This window comes from Mustela lutreola, chromosome 10 (genome assembly GCF_030435805.1).
Source record: "Mustela lutreola isolate mMusLut2 chromosome 10, mMusLut2.pri, whole genome shotgun sequence".
Classification (NCBI taxonomy): domain Eukaryota; kingdom Metazoa; phylum Chordata; class Mammalia; order Carnivora; family Mustelidae; genus Mustela; species Mustela lutreola.
Window position 1 is genome coordinate 46568567 of NC_081299.1, and position 23236 is coordinate 46591802.

The 23236-nt window shown below is 43.4% G+C and overlaps 1 protein-coding gene across 5 annotated transcripts in view; it reads right to left on the bottom strand.

Annotated features, from left to right (window-relative positions):
• Nucleotides 1–23236, bottom strand: part of DAB1 (DAB adaptor protein 1) — a 1141240-nt gene that overhangs the window by 791957 nt on the left and 326047 nt on the right. For all 5 annotated transcript variants that reach the window (XM_059136979.1, XM_059136977.1, XM_059136982.1 and 2 more), the window contains exon 3: nt 5524–5677. The gene's annotated coding sequence lies outside the window, so the exon portion shown is untranslated. The remainder of the gene's footprint in view (nt 1–5523; nt 5678–23236) is intronic.

Below are 23236 nucleotides of genomic sequence, written 5' to 3' on the forward strand. Positions count from 1 at the left end.
CAAAACTTTAGGGGTGCCTGGGTGGCTCAGTGGGCTAAGCCTCTGCCTTCAGCTCAGGTCATGGTCTCAGGGTCCTGGGATTGAGCCCCACATCGGGCTCTCTGCTCGGCGGGGAGCCTGCTTCCCCCTCTCTCTCTGTCTACTTCTCTGCCTACTTGTGATCTCTCTCTCTGTCAAATAAATAAATAAAATACTTTAAAAAAGTAAAAACACTAAATTTTAGACTAGAAATATGTTCTATTTAATGATTACATTAGTTGAGTATGGAAAACAGGGAAACACTTTGTTAACTTCGGAAATTCAGATTTATATTTTTTCAAAATTCCAAGTACTGTGGAAGTAAACTTATTTATTCACAAATCCTTGTAATCTCTCTTTTTAGGATAAAATACTAGAAGAGGTATTCTGGGGTCAAGAGTTAGGAGGTTATTTCAGGTTCTTCCAGATAATTTATGTTAATTAGATTCTTACCAGCACTTTCCATCCTGCTCTGGAAGATCATCTGGCCTGGAAAGTTCTCCTCAAGTGCCCATGAAGAGCAGTCTTTTAGATGATCTTGCGTTTATTTGAATAGGGACTGAGTTTAAGGGAACATGTCAAGACAAGACTATGTGTTGATCTAAGCAATTTCATTTTTATCCTTGGCACAGGGCTAAGCTACATTTCTCAGCCCCCTTCCTATTACATTGGGGCCGTGTACGAATGAATTCTGGCCAGCAGAATGTGGGCGGAAGTGACATATGCCACTTCCAAAAAAACGCCCCTCAAAATCTCCCAAGTATGATTTTCCTCACTTATCTCCTCCTGCAAAGACCTTAGAGGCCACGTGTTGAAGATGATGACAGCATACAGATGACAGAAAAATATCCGTGTCCCTGAATGACTGTGTTCAGTGCAACAATACACTTCGTGTTGCGTATGAGATTGGGAAGGGTTGTTGGTTAAGGCAGCTAGCATTGCTTATTCTAACTAATAGTGTCTGATTTACTCAAAGGTTCCCATACCGAAAAGCCTCAGCTGGTTCTTTGTGTATCCCACTGTGAATCTGCCTTTGACCAGCACGGCTGACACAGAGGCAGGAGTCCTCTGTAGCTCACAGCACCCAATCTAGCATTCGGCACAGAAAGGGGCTTACCTGGCTATGGGTTCATGTGCATTTACAGAGTAAACAAAACCAGACAAAAGCCCCATGATTTTAACTGGCAAGAAGCTTAAGCGAGGCCCACTTTACCATCTGACATAGACCATCCACTGGCCTCTGCCCTGTACCCCCCAAATAAGCACTTTTTAGTGACCTAGATAGAGCGTGTGTACCTGCCTCCACATGAAAGAAAAGCCAGGGCTGGGGACCGCCCTTCAGAACAGAGGCTGCTGTGTGGAGGAGACGGTGCTTCCAGCACTGTTGCTTCCCTTCCGCTGACGCTAATGACAGTTTGCTAATTGTAAACCAGGGAAACATCTCCCCGACCCCCAAGAGCTCCAGAAATGGGTCTGTTACCTTTGAGGCAACGTGGGAGCAGAAAACCGTTCTTCCTTCTAAACCGTTTTATCTTGGACTTTCTCCTCATACATGCGGTGAACGCAGAGAGGGTGTGTTCATAGGAGAGGGGAGTGTGAAACTGTCCATCGCCCCAACCGCAGGGCCTTTCCCTTTTGGTTGTTTGCTTGGTTGCAAAGCGAGAGCACGAGGCAGATGTGTGTGGAAGACACGGGCAGGCCGGGGGGGGGGGGTTAATTACACGCGCGTGCAGTGCGGGGGATGGCAGGCTGAGGATGCAGTTACACAACTAATTATATTGAAACAACAAACTGCAGCTTCCTTGAAGGGCCTCCGCCCATGGGGCCACCGTGTTGTCATTTTGCCACAGGACCTTGCCTTTCTTCCGTGTTGGTATCACTTGTGGAATTAACTTCCATGAGCCTCCTTTCTTCTCCCCTCAGGATGTCATCAAATCACCACCCCACTGCAGCCTTCCCTGGGGCCCTAGGACCCCTTCCCTGGCTGACTGAATCCCTCTTTCCTCTGTGTTACCCCGGAGCATGGGGCTTCTATGCCATTACTCTCTATGTCAGGGCCTCAGTTGTTCAATCTGGAAAGCCAGACCAATGGGCCTCTATGGGTCTTCTCCAGCTTCAAAACTCTATTTTTTTTTTTTAATTCTTAAGAATAATCAAACGGTTTCAAAATAATATAGTATTGGGCAGATTGAGGCTTTGGCACCAGAAGAGGCATCTGAACAGGACTCAGCAGCTTCTAGCTGAATGACCTGGGCAGGAGGACTTGGCCTGTCTTTGGGCCATCTGTAAAATGGTGTAAGGATGATATTATTTCACAAGACTGGAGAGTCATGTGAAAGTATTTATAAATAAGTAATGAAATACAGTGTTTGTACCAGTCATATTAATAAAAAGCTAAGTGAGTCCCTCTCTACTCTAAGGGACACTCTACCAGTGCTGGATTAAACATCGTAAAACCTAGATCTCAGGTTCTCGGAATCATGTCAACAATCTCCACTGCCTCTCTACCTGTAGGGGAGAAAGAGCTCTCATTAACAATCCCCACGAATCTTTGCACTAATAGTCCCAGCGGCTCTGGCAATCCTGTGCTGGCCACCTACTCTGTGTTAAACAAGTGCCTGGGGTTTGCCACTAAAATAAAATGAATAAATTAGACAGGCTTATGGTCAGGTCTCTGATGTGCAAGTGAGTATTTATGTGATCTTGAGAAATTTGCTTCACTTTCTGAATCTTGGCTTCCCAGTCTATAAATCATTTATAATAGGGCCTACTATAAAAATTTCTTATGAAGGGGTGCCTGGGTGGTTCAGCCGGTTGAGCATCAGGCTCTTGGTTTCAGCTCAGGTCATGATCCTTGGGCTCTGCTGGGGGTCTGCTTGAGCTTCTCTTCCTGTGCCCCTCTTCAGCTCATACCCGCTGACTCTCTCTTTCTCAAATAAATAAAACTTTTAAAAAATTGTGAAAATTAAAATGTGGCAACCGCCTTAAATCTTGCAGACCCAATCCTTGACACAAAGTAGCTGCTCAACAAAAACCATTTCTCCTACTTTCCTTTCCCTTTGAGCACCAAGATTCTAGAATTCCACAGTATAAAACATTCATACTAATAGGATGTGTGGTAGATGATGGGTGTCCTCTAGGGGAGTGACATCACAGGAAGATCCCAGCAGAATCTCTATTCCAGCATCACAGTTGGGCCCCGTGCACGAGCCTTTCGTCCACAGTGTTCACCACCATGAAATTTTACCATGAGTGTTTAATTTTTTTAATAAAAAGATTATTCTCCATGATGCATGTGATAAATATGCTGGCTTTAAACCTTCTAGAAATATTAAAGGTTTTACAGCTCAATGTTTGACAGACCCAATTAATCCCTTCCACACAGAAATATTCAGGAGGGGAGCTATAGTTGGGTTTTTTAAAGCTCCAAGAGTGTTCTTTGATAAAGGTAAAGGAAAGGTAAAGAGCTTTGAAAAAGAGAGCGAGATCCTCGAGCCACGCAGAACAAAGAATGCGAAGACCCAGAAGGCTGCATGGTGTGGTGGGAGGCTAGGAGCTGGGTTGTGGGGGGTGGGGGTGGGCCACGAGGCAGGGAGAAGAGTGCTTTAAAATCTCGTTAGAGCATTTGTCAAATGAAAGGCACAATCCAGCCCAACCACAGGACATTAGTCTCAGAGTTCTCTTTTCTGCTGGGTTCTAACACACACACACACACACACACACACACACACACACACACACACCCGCTGTGTCTGGGGCAGGGAGGTAGTGGGGGTGGGACACTCCAAGGGCAGAACAAACTTCAGAAAGGGATCAAGTGGAATGTACCATCCCCTCTTCACGAGTCCTGGACTCTTCAGTAGCCTCCGGCTAGCTCTTTTGGTCACCAGGGCTATTTCCTGCACTGCCCTCTCCAATCCCCACCTGGATTTTGAGCTTCTCTAAAGAACAGGAAATATTTTGGTCTTTGGTTTTTGGGTGACTTTTTCCCCTTAGCACTCACCCTAGCTTTTGTATATAATAGGTATCTAGTAAGCATTTGTTAAATGGATACAGTTGGTGTTTAATAAATCCTCCATGAAATGGCCTAATGACATGAGTGGTATAAAAGCCCTACTTAAGAACACTGTTTCAAAAATTACGAACAGGCTTCACCTCCTTCTGGTTCTCATTCTACAACAGAAAATTGAGTTTAGGGGTGAAACCACTGAGACTTCCAAATAACACCTCATTCCACAAATCCTTAATGGGCACCATTCCATGCTAGGTGAGTCGGGACACGGTAGCCACGTTGCTGGTAAAGGAGACTTGTCATCATTGTGGGAGGTGCCATGATTGAAGCATGTATAGAAAAGTGTGCAGCACAAAGGCAGGTACACCAAACCCAGCTTTTTTGTTCATGGCGGCAGAGGAAGAGGGGTGCGATTTAAAAAAAAAAAAAAGCTTTGAGGATGAGTAATAGACTCTAAGCTGAATGCTGAATGATAGTGCCAAGGGAGACTGGGCACGCGTACTTCCCCCGTATCATACATATAGTCGTGACCTATGACCTTCCATTTAAACTCCAGATGGAACGGCTTGCTCTGCGAATCAACCTCCCACACAAAAATCTCAAAGTGTCCGCCCACTCTGCTTGGTAGTTTTCTTTCACACCCAAGTCAACGTCCAACCCCAACCCCTACTGTTTTTATGAGAGCATTTTCCCAACACACGACGCCAACATATTTGCCACAAGATATTATGGGGGCAAAAGTGTAATTCAATTATGTGACTTAATCAATTCAAATGGTTAATGTACAAGGATCTCAGGATGCCATCCAGCTTTCAACTGAGGGCGAATAATTGTTCCATAATTTCTTAATTCTCCCACAAGACAGTTTAAATTAAAGGATGTCAATTTGCAAAGCCAGACTGCATTGTATTCTTAAATTGGGCCTGAAATAGCCACAAGATGAGGGTAATAAGGCAGAGAGAGCAGCGCCCAGAGTGCCTGGTGCTGTGCAAAATTGTTTAATACGGTCAGACCCTTTAATCTTCATATCTACTGATGCAGAAAGCAGCATATTTCTGTCACTTATGATAAGAAACATTACTTTTTAAATTCCTTGGTGAGGCCTGCAGATCTTAGGCAGCCAAGATAGCAGGAATCTCTATTTCTGTGTCTGTGAACATTTCTTTTTTCCCTTAAATTGGTTTTATTCTAATCCATTTAGTCTCCATTCTGAGTCAGAGACAAGTAGCCCTGAATGGAACCACACGGGAGGAGAACAAAGGCATGTGCCTCTCCGTTCCCAGATTCTACTGGCAACACCTCCTTGGACAAGTCCGTGAGTAAACGAGTAACGAACGTGCGAGTGTGAACTGCGGGCAGGCAGCTGGTTCCAGAAAGGGGGAGACTTGGAACAGCATTTGAGAGAAACAAAAACACGCTCCCGAGAAGAGGATGCCGTGGGAGGAGGAGATGATCTGAAGTATTCTCATCAAAGAATCCAGCATTGTACTCACATGTGTCCGAGAAAGTGGTTTGGTCAACTGGGTGGGGGTGACGCCGAGAGAAAGGAGGCTCCGGGGTCTGGACTGAAGAAACGGGACAGTGGTTCCCCCAAGACTGCCAGGGCCACGAGTCAGGAATCGTCATCGAGAAAAGCCGAGGACATAGCTGCAGGGCAAGAAGTCTCGGTCACTTTGAAAGCAAACCAAGGAAGGAGAAAGGGGGATGCAATACAAAGTGAGTCCTCACACTCACACGGAGACCCCAAGGAACCGAGCCGATCAACAAAATAGAATTTTCAGTGTCTCTGTGCCTAACATTGTGCCAGACTACGTGGAAGGTACAAAGAATAACATTCATCAGTCTGTACTTTAAAAAGCTGGACAGGGTTATCCATACACAGGCTAAAATTCAAAAGGTACACAGGGCATGAATCTTTCTGTAGGACAAATACCAAGAATGGAATTATTGGGTAAAGAAAACATTTTTAATTTTGATCGATATTGCCAAATTACCATCCAGGAAGGCTGTAGAATTTTACAGTCTCTTTAGCAGTTTATGAAGAAACACCTTTCCCTTGCCCTCACCAACAGAGCCTGTCTTGGTTCTTTATCTAAAGAGACGTGAGATATAAGGCCTAATAATGACAATAATGATGCTAATATTAACGAATGAGCATAGCACTTTAAGTAGTTTTTAGTCTTTATATGTATTAATCCATTACTCCTAGCAGCAACCCACTTATTATTGCCACTAAACATAGACGGAAACAAAAACACAGAGAACTCAAGAAACTTGTTGGTGACCACAGTTATGCAGAGCGGAGCCCTAACTCTTGACTTCAAGGCCCTAACTCTTGGCCATTAGCTCTTATTCCAGAGGTGGGATATAACCTAGGGTATGTATTATATCAGGAACATGCAAATAGGAAACCTAAGGGTGCATATGGACATGGAGACTCAGAGACGCCAGTTTTTTTTGTCTTAATGGAGTTAGACGTGGGCTATAACTGGGAAAATGTTGGGCTTTAAGTGTTGGTCTGCAAACCTCTACAAAGAACAGGTTGACTTTTTCTTACTTTTATTTCCTAGCACTCTCACTAGAAAAACATCATTCCATAAATATTCATCATGTATTAGAAAAGGTCAAAGCTGCAAAATCTAAAGGTCCAAAAAGCATGGTACTTTAAGTAACACAGACTTGGGTTCTAGTCCAAGTTATGACACTGGTTAGCTAGATACCCTTATACAAGATATAGGACTTCTCTGAACCTCAATTTTCTTCAAATGGAAAAAAATGAGTCTATGACCCTAGAAAAATTTTTATGGTGACTAAATAATACAAACAAACAAACAAAAAAACCTAATGCCAAACACTCAACAAATATCATTATTTGTAGATAACTTGTACCTATCTGTTAAATCTTACTTTCCCTGCTTCTCTTTGCAGGCCTTCTGGTTTCATCAAATTAGTTTACTTTTCTCAAATATAATGGAATTTTCCAGTCTGCTTGCATTTCTGTGTTCTATTCTCTCTTGCTAAAATACTCACCTTGTCCCCAGGTCCTACCTGTACGAATTCTACCATTAAGTCAGACAGATCTATATCAAATGCCATCAACTCCACAAAGTGTTTCTTGACCAATGTCTTCTGCAGTACACTATCCCTAAGGGGGTTGAATTTCTAAGTACTCTTGGGATTCCCAAGTATTATTGGGAATTACGTCTAAGACACTAATCATCATAATACCAACAGTTAACAAATGCTTTAGTATGTACCAGACACTGTTCTAAGCATTTCATGTATTTCATATCTCACTTAATCCTCTTCACATGCGATACGGACCATGACCATCCCCACTTAGACACAGTCCTGAATGCCAGTCATTATTAGCACGTCTGGTCTACACAGAAGGACTGAGGTCTCTAAAGGGCAAAGAGGTGACAAGCATAATATTTGAACTTGTTGGCTTTGGAGGGAAAACACCTGTGTTCCAGGCTTGGTCCTGATGGAGTTACCAATTCTCTCCAAATTGTAATTTCTAAAAGGGGATGGGGATAATACCAACTTCAAGGCTTACTTTAGTTTGCAGATCTAACCATTTGGAACAGTGCGTGGCAAATGGTGAGCACCTGAATGCCAGCTTCTATTATTCTCATTTAAATAGCCTATAGTAGGTTCCAAAGGCTTGCTTCCCCACTTTGCATTCACTACTCCCTCTGCTTGTACTGCCTTTTCCCATCCACACTCACTATTCACCGTCAACTTGAAGAACTCAAGGCCTAGCCCTGCAGGAACCAGGACTAGCATCTCCTGTTCTGCAAAGTCTTCCTGAAAGGCCCCCTGTCCAGGGAAAGCTCCCTCCTTCACACCTTCTATTACCTTATACCCCTCATCGTAAGGCCTGGAGACTCGTGCTGAGAACTAGGAGGTCTAGGAAGATGGGGACTTTATCTTAATTATTTTTAATCCCTACCACTTAGCACACTATTTACATAAGCAGGGTAAACTCTCAGTGCCCATTAAATGATTTAAAAGATGAATTAAAAATAAATACCTGCATGGTAAGAGGAAAAGTTACCAATTCTTAACTCACTACTACATAATTCACTGGAAAGTCATTCAATATCCCAATCAATGCATAAAAAAGAAACTCGACTAAAACTAAATGTTTTATAAAAATAGATGAGGGTTCTGTAAGGAACCCACTGCATTCCTATCAGCCACATATTCACTCAGCACACTGCCAGGCTATTGATGTTTTAGTGACAGACACTGCAAAATGATAGACTCACCAGCAATTCATGAACTGAAGACATTAACACACACGCTGTTAAGCTGCTCAGATATAAACAGAATATTATGGGAGGAAAATAATAATTAACTTGTAAGGAGAGGGGCAAATAAACATTCTGTTAAAGGGGGAAAAAAAAAACCCCAACTGAATATAATCTCCTTCCATTACATTATGAGCATTAAAATTAATGGTGTTCGTTTTTCTGTGGTTTGGGTAGCCATTGTATTTAAAAAGCTGAAGTTAACTCCACAGGGGAAAAAATAAAAAATAAATTAGATGCGGCGGTGTCTCAGGAAACTTCATTTTCTGAGTGAATAGCCAAGTGGATGCACATCGCCAGCATGTCTGACAACCAGTTTTCCATACTGGTGTGTTCTAAATGGGAAAGGAAACCAACTCTTAATTTAAATTATATTGCAAATCACTTCTTGCCTGCTGAATGGCATTCAGCTGCAGTAGGTGGCTTTCACATAGGGCCTCAAATGCAACATTGGCTGATTAATGCTAATTCGAAATGTTTGGTTGGAGGGGGGATGGGCACTCAATCTCGGTGGTGCATAGGAGGTGAGGCAATTCTATGGTGGGTGACTGACTCAAAGGCCAACGGCATATTTGCCATCAGATAAAAATGTACATTCACAAACATACCAAGACAAGTCAATTATTCTCTGATTCACTATTCCCTGGGTCCCTTTGTGTAAAGAAAACTATTTATACTCCCCATCAGATGGATACACAAAATCAGAGTAAACAAGCCCCCGATTCCACTACTCTATATTATATTTCCCACGGTACCTTCCATTGTGGAAGTCATTAGTTTTGGTCTTTTTGTTCTCGATTTATCAAAACAGACATTTTGCCAGTGAGCTCAGTTTTGCTCCCAGATGCAAAACAGCAGACAGAATTTCTGACCAACTGAAAAAAAGAAACAAAACATGCTTTGTAATCTTCTGGTGAGGGTGACTGGGAATTTGTTCTTCTCTACCTCAATGACTAATACATAAACTCTAAAACCGGAGCTCAAGAGTTTAGGATTCTTTCCCCCTTCCCCAGATTAAAAGTTCAAAGAGACAAACCAACCCATCCTTGTCTTTTGAATTAACTCCCAATACAATGCACTCAAATCAGATAATCCAAAATGCAGAAATTGATCAGAACCAACACCTGAGAAAACAACAACAAATTAACACGAGCCATCATCATATTTCACTTGTCAAATCAACAACTCTGTAAAAAGAAAAGAATACTTAGTGTGCAAGGCTTCCAGGGACAGATTCTCCTACACAGGGAGACCCCTGTGCCTGGGCACCCATCACAGGACAGCATGCTTCCTGCTTGCACAATGTTCTCATTGATGAGGAGTTTGTGCTATAGAGATGGGAGCATTTTTGTTTTTGTTTTAACATGTTATTCATGTATTTGAGGGGGAGGGAGGGAGAAAGAAAGCAAGAGTAAGGGCAGGGGAGAGAAGGGCAGAGGGAGAGGGGGAAGCAGACTCCCTGCTGAGCGGGGAGCCAGAAGCAGGGCTCCATCCCAAGACCCTGAGATCATGACCTGAGCTGAGGGCAGAGGTTTAACTGACTGAGCCACCCAGGCACTCCTAGAGATGGGAGATTTGCTCAGATGGTCTGGCGTGGGATCCTGGCTCTAGCACTGTGGCTGGATTACCCCAGGTACGTTCCCTTCCTTTTAAGACCCTGAGGTTTCTAGTTGTGGCATGATCATGAGGTTTTGAGATAAACTACCTTGCCGTATAGGTAGTGGCTGACATAAAGTAGACACTCCATAAATGAGGGCTATGATTATAAGCACTTGAGGTATCAGTATCAGTACATCTAATGGACTAATTTATATATGCGTCAATAGCCGGTATGCCATAAGATCATGTTTTCTGTTGTGTGTAAGTCAATGTATTTCTATAGCTGAAAGCTAATTTCCACATTTGGTCTCTGACCTTTAAAATTACTGAATGTGCTGCTCTCAAGTGACAGAATCTTTTCTGTACTTGACACTGATTTGCAAAATTAGATGTCCGGAGGGCTAAAACATAATTTTCATGAACAAAACAACAGTGTAACAAGCCTGGGACTATCTCATTAAATCTGACCACAGCAAAGTCTTGGTGACCATCAAGGGACTAGCCCTCTGCTGCCACAGGACCTTCAGGCAGGGGAACCTTGAACAGCCTTCCCTGAGAAGGTTCCAAAGCCCCGGTGAGTACATGACGCACTCTGTGCCCAGAATATAGAAGGGGTTCTCAAACTGCATATTAGAGTCACGTGGGGAAGACTGACAACTTCCTTAAGTTCAGGTACCACCCAATTCCGTGAGTCACAGTCTCTGGGGGTGGAGCCCTTCACACTGGAAAACTGGTGTAAGCTCTCCAGGTCATTGCCATGTGTACCATGCGTGGGGAAACAAACAAACAAACAAAAACAGAGAAATACTCTGATTGGTTCATGGTCTTTGAAAGTGGTGATCGTTCTTTTCATAAGAAGATGGAAAAGTGTAGAAGCAACAAGAAAAACAGAACCCAAGAAAGAAGAGATGAAGAGAGAAGAAGGGAATGATCGTTAGGCGGGGGGCACAGGGGTAAATGGGAATTAAAGCAGGGGTGGTGCTGCCCCGAGGACCTTCCAGACTGCAGGTCTGCTGTCTCGGGGAGAGCTGCCATGGATACACACCATCTCTCCAGCTTTTGCAAGGGTAATACCTCTCCTGGGGGAAGGAGGGAACAGAAGGTAAGGGGAGATGGGGAGGGGTGTGAGGATAAACTGAGGAAAGAAAGCCAATTCTATTGCCAGGTGTATAGCCCTAGCTCTTGACCTCTGATGGCCCAACCTCATTTGTACCTCTATGCCTTTTCGTGTTCTCTTCCTTCCATCCCAGATGCTCTTTTCTCCTTCTCCACCATGCCAAGGCCATCAAAGACCACCACCTATGTGAAGCCTTCCCCGATTTCCTCTGGCACAATTAACTGCTCGCCTAGCCAAAGAGCACTTCTCTCAGAACACTTTGAATATTCCCCTTGGTTTATATTAGTGGGTGGTTTATGCATAGGCCCTACATGCTCAGTTCTAGGTGTTTTCTGTGCCTCATCTTTGGTTTCTACAACAGTGCCCGGCACACAGTATGAATTCAGGAATTTTTTTTTTTTTTTTTTTCAAAGGAGCCTGCAGCTCTGTAGTAGACCTATTGCTATCGCACAGCATCTTTGTTACAGCTGGCCCATCCTATAGGATCCTGGAGGAATTGTCAATCACAATGACTTATCCGTCCACTGGCCTTAGCGGTTGGCCGGTGACCCAGGCGGGATAATTAGGAGTCTTGCCACAAGAACTGATATATGGAGACTGAGGAAGAGAGCCTCTGTTCCAAGACCTATAAGGCTCTCACCTGAGACTGCCAAAATTATCTTGTTAGCCACAAGCAGAGAGCTCCCTTTGGCGGGAGTGGATACTGCTACATTTTGACACAATGAGCAACAGCGAGTGGTATAATCCATAGACAGAGAGAGAGAGAACGGACCCTGATGAAGTCACTGAGCACCTAGATGCAACCATGTCTGGAATCCGACCATCACTTCCAGACTTCCCAGTGACATGGGCTGTGAAAGTCATAATTTTTCTCGTATTCGTGCTGGATTTCTGTCTCTTGCAGTGGAAGTTGTCTGCACCAACTCAGTCATATCCTAATAATGATACCAATGACAAAGCTCTCAGTCATAAAAAATTACATTTAATTCTTCTCTTTATGAAATCAGTAGAGGATAAATTCATTTTAAAACAAAGGCTTTCCAACAGTTCTACAGGGTGCAAGATATCTGTGGTGGACTCTAAGGGAACAAATTATGGGTAAATTGAAAGGCAAGTGCCAGGGACTTGGCCTGCTCCTTCCTTTTTTAGTTGAAGTAACTATTCTGTTTTATATGTTGGGATTCCACATTACTACTTCAAAAACAAAAACAAACAAACAAAAAAACCCCTCTCACTGCTAAAAAACAAAAGAAAACAAAAAAAAATTGTGAAAAGTAATGCATTAAAGTATGTCCTCAAAGACAGTAGATTTTAGAAGTTTCTGCACATCACACATTAGCCCTCAGCTACCTGAAAACTTTCCTTGCTTGGAATGACTCATGCTATAAGGAATCTGAGGAAATCAAGTTTTGCTGTAATTGAACAGACGGCTGGAAACATTGGACTAAGATGGAAAAATACCACCACCATTCCTGAGGTCCACCAGGACATTTTGTCTCTAAACCCTTGTGCACAGGAAACAATCCCAAATGCTCAAAAAGTGTGCTGCAAGAAATCCCTATGTGGATAACAATAGAAGGTTCAGCATTCTGTCTTTTTTGGGAAACAACCAGACAGAAACCCTTAAAAAGGGTTCTGAACAAAAACTTCCGCAGAGGAGATCTGTAAACTCAGTCTTTAAAATCATGTTGGCCTCGTCTGCTTTCCTCGTTGCCGAGGTGTCGTCCTGCTCAGCCGGATCCATTGTCTGATCATTCTTAGACTCATTCCCTCCTCTCTGCCTTCACTGTCTCTGACTGACTCTCTCCTTTTCTTTCAGAAACCCCTCCCTGGCCTCCACCTGCACTGGCTCCCCCAACCTCGAGCCCGGCCACGGCCTCCACGTAGAGCGCCCACACACAGAACACCATCCCTGCTGTGCACCTACCTAGGGCTGGGGTTGTGTCCTGCTAGGGGGTGGGGGTCGGGAGGGGCATGCTTTTGCACAGCTCCTCTCCTCTCCTGCCGCTTCCTGTTGTCCTGTTGCAAACACACAGCCCCACAACTCAAACCTGCAAGGGGCTCTCTTCTGACCTCAGTGCCTTTGCCAAGGATGTGCAGCTGGAATTCTCAATCACTATTCAACGTTTCTCCATTTTTTTTGAAGTTAGCTTTAAAAAATTACCTGGACCTCTTCTTAAAATGCAGGTTCCCATTCAGCTGATCTGGGGTGAGGCCTGAGGTGTTTCATTCCCAACAAGCCCCCAGAGGATGGTGACGCTGCCGGGAACGGACTATGTTTTGAGTAGCAAGATCGGCTGCCACCTAGGCTGGAAACGTGGCCTTAATAACCTCTGCTCGCCCTCGCTCACCTGCCCTCAAGAATTAGGAACAGCTGAAAGCCCCTGCTTGCAATAGGATGATGACAATGATAGCAGTTAATACTGCGTGCCCACAACGAGCCCTGCGCTACTCCAAGTGCTCCTTCTTTAGAACACATTCGCTCAGCACAAGGACCCTATGCTAGTATCATCGCCGTCATTTTTAAGATAGGAAACTGAGGCACACCAAGGCTGAGTAGTAACTCAGCCAGGGCCACAAAGCTGGTAAACAGGGAGCGTTGGCTTAAACTCAGGCCAGTTGTCTCTGGAGCCCACCCATTTTTACCATTACCCTGTGCTACTCTGGAAGATTCCGGACTGCCAGAATTCCTGCCTGTTCTTCCTCAGTCAGCTCTTTCTGCTTTCCTCTGTCCCAGCACGCCCGGGAACATATGACAGTAGGTTGTATACTTGCCACTCTCTCCACATCAGACAGTGAATTCTTCCAGACTGGGATCCTTCCTGGTTTAACTCCGAATCCCAGGCACCCCAGCAATTCCTTTCCTACAATCTGCTAATGATAGATTTCTAAGCGACTGAGTTGCATAAACATTCATGGAACTTACACTGTTTCCATCCCTCTCTGACAAAGGTTACTTTGATTTCAGGGGATCTGAAACGTAAGAGCATTCCTCAGAATCGCACAGAGGGCTTGTTAAAACACTGATTGCGAGGGCCCAGCCCCCAGAGTTCGCTTCAGTAAATTTAGCGTGGCTCCTAAAACCTTGCCCTCTAGAGGGTTCCCAGGTGATGGTGATGTCAGTAATGCTGCTGGTCTGAGAAGCACTTTGAGAACCACTGCTTTATCTACCTGCTCCTCGGCAATCAGCTTTCTTTCACAAAGGATCGTAGGGCAGTACACAGGATGTCCCATTTCAGGGGAAGATAAAACTCTGACTAGAGAGAATGTTTACCTCACCTATTCAGGGGCATAAACAAAGCCTAAAATAAATGTTATAGTAGTTTACTAACAACTCAGAACTTGTTTTATTTTCTTTCTTTTTAAAAAAAAAATTATTTATTTATTCATTTATTTGAGAGAGAGACAGTGAAAGAGAACATGAGAGGGGAGAAAGTCAGAGGGAGAAGCAGACTCTCCAAGGAGCAGGGAGCCAGATGTAGGACTCGATCCCAGGACTCTGGGATCATGACCTGAGATGAAGGCCGTCGCTTAACCAACTGAGCCACTCAGGTGCCCTTGTTTTATTTTCTTAAAAAAAAAAAAAAAATCAAGCGAATTAGCTAAGGACATTGAAAGCAGAAGCCGAGGGGCACCTGGATGACTCAGTGGGTTAAGCTTCTGCTTACGGCTCAGGTCATGATCTTAGGGTCCTGGGATTAAGCCCTGTGTCAGGCTCTCTGCTCAGCGAGGAGCCTGCTTCCTGCTCTCTCTCTCTCTCTCTCTCTGCCTACTTGTGATCTTTCTCTCTCTCTCAAATAAATAAATAAAATCTTTAAAAAGAGAAAGAAAGCAGAAACCGAAATCAAGTAGGGAATTTGGTTCTAGATACTCCAGAGGCAACGTTGTCCACCTTCTGTGTACTGTGTACATTTCACTTTGGTTCTCCGTGCTGAGCATTCAGGATACAGTGAAAGCCAGACAGGCCTCTGAAGTATACATTCTAGCAGAAAAGGCTTGCAAGAAACATGAAAACATATAAAGGAAATAATTACAGATAGGGAAATGTTCTAGTAGGGGAATAAGCAATAAGCTAAAGGAGAAGGCCATGGTGGGGGTGGCAGTGCTCATTGAAGGCAGGGAGGTTGTGCAGGCCCCTTTAAGAGAGCAATATCTTCAACTGAGCCCATTAGAATGAGAAAATGCCAGCCTGTGACTAGCCAGGAAAGAATATTCCAGACAGAGGACATCACCAAGGCAGGCACCCTGGTCTCAGAAGGAGCTTGGCATGTTTTAGAGCCCTAAACGAGGCCAGTGTGCTTGAAGCATAGGTTTGAGGTGAGCCTTGTACTGCTGGGGAAGTCCGGATTGTATTCTCAGTGCAGTAGGAAGGAACGAGACGGATTTCAGAAGAAAAGTGTCATATCTGATTTGCATTTGAAAAAGATCACTGGGGCTGCCCTGTGGAGAGAGGTTTGTAAGGGGGCAACAGCATAAGGGAAAGGAACAGTCAGGAGTTAATCTCACTACGCAGTGTGCAACATGAAACACCTAACGGCTTATAGGGGGTGGGAGTGGGGAGAAGTTTATCAGCTGCACCAATTAAAACTTTACAACCTGTTCAAATGATCCACTTGCATCACACTGTTTAAAAACAACATCCATAAACCAGCCTGGACTAATTGTAGCAAGTTGCTGCAATGCGGACCTCTAGCTCACTAGAAAAGCCCACAGAAGGCTTGCACTGAGAGCATCCTTACCAGAATGGCCTTGTAGAATGCCCCAGAAGGGAAGATTCAAAGAACATCGTTGCCCTTTGAGAGCTGAAAAAGCAGATCGTGAGGCACTATTTTTCTGTCCTAAAAATTAAGACCTTTTTAAATGATAAATGAAATTCAAGTCTACAGATGACTCTCAGTAACGAAGGCCAACACTTGGCCCACGTATGGAGCCCTGTTGTCCTAACCTCTGACATATATTTACACATTCAGTTCATCCATGAGGCAGGCACTATGATCCCATCATCCTCCTTCGATAGATAAGGAAATCTGAGGCACAGAAAGGGTAAGTAATTTGTCCAAGATTACACAGCAGATAGGTGTTGGAGATGAAGCTTGAAATCAGGCAGTTTGCTCCAGGAGTTGTGGCCTTAACCATCATAGTATTGCTTCTAGAGAATTTGCAAAATAAGAAAAAAAATCTGTAGTCCCTGAGAGGAGACCCCACATTACAAGTTTTGTGGTATTATCCACCTAATTCCTGGGGCAGAGTCATCTAGCTCTGACAGTGGGCTGATGCTAGATACTGAGCTTCCGTGTTGCTCTTCAGCAGTAAAGAAAAGACACAAAATCAGAGACAGACACTGCATTCTACGGTCATAGCCTTATGCCAATGATATATGAGAACACAAAAAAATATATACTGCTGTTTTTATTTTTATTTATTCATTTATTTATTTTTAAATATTTTATTTTTCTGAGAGAGAGAGAAAGAAGAATGAGTGGGGAGGAGGAGAAGGAGAGAAGAGAAGCCCAAGCCGACTCCGCACTGAGCACAGAACCCGACACAGGTGCAGTCCCACAACCCCAAGATCATGACCTGAGCTGAAACCAAAAGTCAGGCACTCAACTGATTCAGCCCCCAGGCTGCCCCATACTGCTGTTTTTAAAAGACTACAGAACCTCAATAAAATTTTATATAACTTTAGATCCTGTGGATCAGTTATCAAAACTCAGTTTTTCTAAAACGAGGGACAGAATATTTCAGAAAAAAGAATGCGGATAGCAATACCAAACACTGACCCTATGACATGGTGGTTGTAGGAGCCAACCCCGGCCCTGGCTTGTAGTGGGGTTGAGACCTAATTGAGGTTGAGACCCTGGAAGTGGTACTGCCAGAGCCCAGGACAGTGCCTGCCACACAATACCTGTGATAAAATCGGCTGAGTGAAATGGGCATAGGCCTGGAAGTCCCTGTTGGACAAATTACTCGCTTTTGACCTTGGTGACCTTGGTTCTATCACTTAACCTTCTGGGCTTCAGTTTACCCATGTGTAAGTAAAGGATATTATCTACCCTGCATTGTTATCGTGTGTCTAGGGAAAGGGGCAGGAAGGAGGTAAAGATCCTTGATCAGTGCTTAGCCCGGCATATGGACTCAGGAAGTGGTAAATTCTACACCATTGTTTTACTTGCTTTTAAACTTGAAAACTAGCATTAAGGCCAAACAAGTTAGATAAACAAAGTCTTTATCATAAAAGCATGATTGCAGCCAGCCTTCTGAGAAGTATTTTCTGAAAAAAAAAAAAAATAATAATAATACATTATTTTCCAGTTAACAAAAAACATAGAATAAAAATGACTTGATAGAGAAATTTGAGCACTAGTTCAATGGCATGGTTAAAGGAATAGAACCGGGACCAAACCCCAGCCTCACCATTTCTTAGCTGCGCGATCTTGGGTGAGTTACTGATCAGGTCTGGGCCTCGGTCCTCTCATCTGTAAGATGGGAATGTTAATAGTAACCTGCTTCATGGAATTGTTGTGAGCACTAAATGAGATAGCCTACATAAGGCATTTGGAAATGCCGGAAAGGATGTGAACCTTCAGAGTGTCAACTACTGTGATTATTATGTTTTCACAGTGTATGTTTAAGGCAAAATCAGGAAAGTTGTAAAAATATGCAAAACGCTGGTCTTATGGCCTGTGTCAGCACGTGGTTAACAAAGTAACCACCTCCAAAAAGAGAGAGACTGTTTCAAACTATATTACAAAGCTCTCATAATCAAAACATTATAGTACTGCACAAAAATGGATGCACAGATCAACAGAATAGAATAGAGAGCCCCCGTACACATTATATATGTGGTCACTCCTAGGTGATCAATTATTCTATGACAGAGGAAGCTGAAATAGAGAAAGGACAGTCTCTTCAATAAATGGTGTTGGGAAAACAGGACAGCTACAAGCAAAACAATGAAACGGGACCCCTTTCTTACACCATATACAAAAGCAAATTCAAAATAGATTCAAGATTTAAATATAGGCTCTGAAACCATAAAAAAAATCCTAGAAGAGAACATAGGTAGTAAGCTCTTCGACATCCGTCTTAGCTATATATATATATATATATATGTGTGTGTGTGTGTGTGTGTGTGTGTGTGTGTATGTGTGTGTGTGTGTGTATATATATATATATATTTTTTTTTTAAATATGTCTCTTCAGGCAAAGACAACACAAGCTAAAATTAACATGGGATGACATCGAACTAAAAAGTTTCTTCACAGTGAAGGAATATAATGAACCAAATATAAAGTGAACTAAATATAAAGGCAACCTACTGAATGGAAGGAGATATTTGCAAATCCTCCATCTAATAAGGGATTGATATCCAAAATATATAAAAACGCATACAACTTCATATTCAAAAAACAGAACCTGATTTAAAAATGGACAGAGGACCTGAATAGATACTTTACAAAGAAAAGATCCAGAGAGCCAACAGACACATTGAAAGATGCTCAACTCATCATCATCAAAATGCAAGTCAAAATGCAAGTCATCAGCAAAATGCAAGTCAAAACCACAATGAGGTACCACCTCACACCAGTCAGATTGACTATTATCAAGAAGTCAAAAGATGGCAAGTGCTTGTGGGGGAAAAGCATACAGGAACCCATGCACACTGCTGGAGGGAATAAACTGGGACAGTCACTGTGGAAAACAATATGGAAGGTCCTCAAAAAATTAAAACCAGAGCTACCATACAACCCATTTCTTAAAACCAGAGCTACCATACAACCCATTTCCATTTCCGGGTAATTATCTGAAGAAAATGAAAACACCCTTGTGTTCGTTGCACCATTATTTACAATAGCCAAAGTAGGGAAGCAACCTAAGTCCACTGAGAGATGAACAGATAAAGAGGATGTGGGGGGTGTGTGCATGTGTGTGTATGTGTGTGTATGAATATTCCCCCCCAAAATAATAAAATCTTGCCATTCATGAAAACATGGATATTCCTACAGGGGATTAAGCTAAGCGAAGTAAGTCAGACAGAGAAAGACAAATACTATATGGTTTCACTTACATGTAGAATCTAAAAACATAACAAACAAAACAGAAACAATTTCAGACACAGAAGGCAAACTGTTGGTTTATCAAAGTGCGGAGGTGTTGGGGGGCAGGAAATAGGTGAAGATTTAGAGGTACCAACTTCTAGTTAGAGAATTTGTAAATCATGGGGGATGTAATGTACAGCATAGGGAATATAGTTCATAATATTATAATAACTTTGTATGGTGACCGATGGTAACTTGACTTCTTGGGATCATTTCGTAATGTATAAAAATATTGAGTCACTATGAAGTACATCTGAAACTAATAAGATATTGTATGCCAATTATGAGTCAATTAAAAGAAAAGGAAAGAAAAAAAGAGAAGGAAAGGAGAGAGGGAGGAAGGGAAAGAAAGAAAGAGAGAAAGAGAAATAGGGAGGAAGAAAGGAAGAAGGAAAGAAAAGAGAGACATTGCCACCCTCATTATGTTCCAGCAAGGGGACAGTTCAGAGACGTGTTTGACAATCTGGACAGCTCCAGGTTGGCTATTGAATGACTTACAAAAACCAGGAAGAGGAGCCATTGTTTGATGCCTAAAAGTTACAGAAAATGAAAGGGAAGGTTTGGGTGTGTAAAACAGTATTGTTCAATCCCTTAAGGCAATTAGTGTAATCTGGGTAGATAGAGCACAGCGAGCCGGCATATCCAGGAACTCCTTTTTCTGTTCTATCAAAGGATAATATATATTTTCACCTTCAGAAAGGTTAGGTAATTATAAATGTATTCTCCTTACTCATAATATTTTAAGCAAGTAATTGTTGCCCATGGGAAAATGTTTAATTATTTCTGATGAACAGTTGTGGCACAGAAACGAGAGAACATGACAGGCAGTGTGGAAACCGCGGCCCAGTTCTTAATTGTGTGGGAATCTTGTCTTTTCATTGTGGGGAAAAAAAAAAAATCCCATATTGATTTTTCTCTCAATTGATTTCACAAAATTTCTCGTTTAGCAACACTGACTTTCACCAATTATAGCATCTTCTAGATTTCTCTAGGCCAGAGGCCGCCTCCTGCCTTCCTGTTGGAAACCTGATCCATTTAGGGCTGGGCGGCCCTGCTAGTGCCCCTTTGCATACAGTACCAGGGAAAGGTACCCCTCCCCTCCCCTCCCCTCCCCTCTCTTCACCTCCCCTCCCCTCCCCCTCCTCCCCCCCTCCCCAGATCCAAAGTTTTTAAAGGGAGAGGGAAATGGTGGGAGAAGGTTTGGCACTACACAAAGAGGTGGGAGGGACGTTTCTCACTCCAGGAGTGGGAGAGGGAATCACAGGGGGAGGGGAGGCTCTGAGCACCTTGGAGATGACCATGCACTCTGCTATGGGTTCAGGATAGCAGCTGAAGGGGTAATAGGCAGGGACTAGAGACAGGTGCCATGAGGCTCTCTTCCCTGCCGCAGGCACCTACCGCCTACAGTGGGCTAAGAGCAAGCAGCTTGGGCATGAGACAGACCTGACTGCAAGCCTGCCCTTTACCAATGAGGCAGTAGTGTAGGCACCCCTGCCCCTTTTTATATATTTAGGACATTGAGGCTCAGACAGGTTAAGGGGCTTTCCCAAGACAGAGCTTGACAGAGCTTATCTTATTTTCAAGCCTACCACTCCCGATGGCTGGGATATTTCTGTACAGTATTTCTCTACATTTCCAGAGTGACTTTAACTCTAAAACAGGTCCTTTTATAACTTAAATTTTAATTCACTGGTACATTAGAAACCGTTTAACAGCATGTATGATGCAAGTCAACTTTTCTCAAATTTGTATCGAGATAACCGTAGATTCACATGGAGTTGTAAGAAATTATAATGAGGCCCCGTGTACAGGATAGTCAACTTTTGGATGAAGGTTTTATATCAAATATGAGAGATTTTGGACCAAGGGACCTTAGTAAAAAGAAGCTCATCAGGCAGCAAATATGTGGCCTACATTTATTAGACTTCCTAAGTCTTGCATTTGCAAGTGGCCTATATATTTTTTTGAGTCTGTGGACATTAAAGCTCTGTTGCCTGGGTTCAACCCCCAGTGCCGTCCCCTCTCTGCTTTATGATCCCCTGGGTCCTCTCTGTCCCCACACTTGTGAAAAAAAGGATGATCATAGTCAAGTCACTTACAGGATTGTTCTGGGGTTAAATGGGTTAATGCACGTAGAACATATACCCAGCTGATCTTTGATATTCCTGGAATATGTCTACCTTTTGTGTATGTGTGCATTAACTGAAGAAACAAATGCAATCTTTTTTCACCCATTCCTTGCCCTTTGTGAGTAGGGTGGGGGTGGGGACTAGTTTGTTCCAGAGACACGGAATAAGGGTGCAGCTTTTTTGTTTTAACCTAAACAACATTTACTTAATGGTTTTATTCATCCGTATCATCAATAAATGTGTTCTTTCATATGTGGGAAATTCAAATTTTTTTTAATACCAGGTTTTCCTGCTTGTGGGAAGATATTCAAAGGCATCAGCAGTTTCTTGCAAACGTGTGAATTTTATTCCTTTTTTTTTTTCTCTTGTGAAGTCTTGAATAGAGAGTATAGTACACGATTAAAAAAAAAAAAAGTTTCCTTGTGAAATAGAAGCTATATCCTAATTTCATGTGGCTCCTGGAGGCAAAGTGGAAAGTGTATGATCGGATCCCATTGTTAGATGTCGAAGTCCTTAACACAAGTGGTGTTGATAACCATTTTACTGACTGGTAAATAATTACAGACAGAGGCTTGACAGAATACAGGTCAAGGCAGTTGAAGGTGCCTTAGGGGTTACTTCCTACCTTACTCTCCATCCTCCCCTTGCACCGCCTGCCCCCCACACCCCCATCAGCCTCAGACTCTCAGCCAACATGCACAGACCACACCTCCATCATTCCCACTACCCACCCCATCCCGCAACTTGAAAAGGAGAAGGAAACCAAAGTCCACAAAGCAACAATGTTTTGCTGATTTACACAAAGCCATCCCCCAGTCAATGACAGGCAAAAAAGGTCCTTCAGAAGCCCCCCACGATACTTTCCTCTAACCTTCGTCTTAACCCTCACACAGCACACAGCATCTGTTTCACAGTCCTGCCCTGCACGCCACTAGAAGGAGACGTACCTCTGAGCACCCAATTTCTCTCCTTGTGGCTACTCAGGAAACACATCGCCAATAGAAGTGAACGGAAAACTCCCTTCCTGACATATGCTTTCTATCCTTTCTGTGTCCGGAAATTCCATTTTTAAGGGTGATTTTATAAAAGGCAGTGTTGGGCTAGGATTGGGGACGGACACCATGAGTGCCACAGGGGACAGGCTCATAGCAGTCATTAGGGGACATGGCAGGCACTGAGCTCGTGGGATGGAGGAGACTCCCACGGAGAGGAGGTACACTTGGACCGTGCACTGTGGGATGCTGGGGAGGTCGGAGGAGACCTCGGTTTCCTGCTGCCTCTTCATCTGGGAGGGGGAGATTTGCCTGACCACTGTAGGAAAGCTCGAGATTTATTATTAGTGTGTCAGCCTCATAAGAATGAGGACTACCCTGTTCTAGGATTGCCTGGCTGACAAGGCTAAGCGACCTTAGCAGGACTGCAGGAGTCACTCTGAGGACACACGGGCTCATCTCACCTTGGTGGGGAGATATGAGTCCATCCTTCCTACACAAGATTTCAGACCTTCGTCCGTCTGGCTAACCTGGGCACTTAAGTCCCTGACCCTGGTCCAAGGGGAAGGCTGAGAGCATTATTGCTTATGCTGGGTCAGCTTAATGGGACTCCTTCCTGCAGGAGACCTTCCTGACTTCCAGGGTCAGCCTGTTTTTATGCTTCCTGTTGGAACAGCAGCTGGCATATCTCGGTGCTTTTGTATTCACTTGACCAATGCCCTCTTCCTTGCTACACCACAGGTTCCACGGGGGCAGGAGATGTATTTTCCAGTTCACGCCACATTCCTTGAACCCAGCACAGAGCCTGGCACACCGTAGGTGCTTAATAAAGACTTTCAAAATAAATGACTGGCAAGAACAAATGGTGTGTAACCTGGGAAGTTTACAAAGCACTCTGTACCTCTAGTAGCTAGGACAGCTGGTTTTCATGTGATCCTTATGAAAGAAAATAAG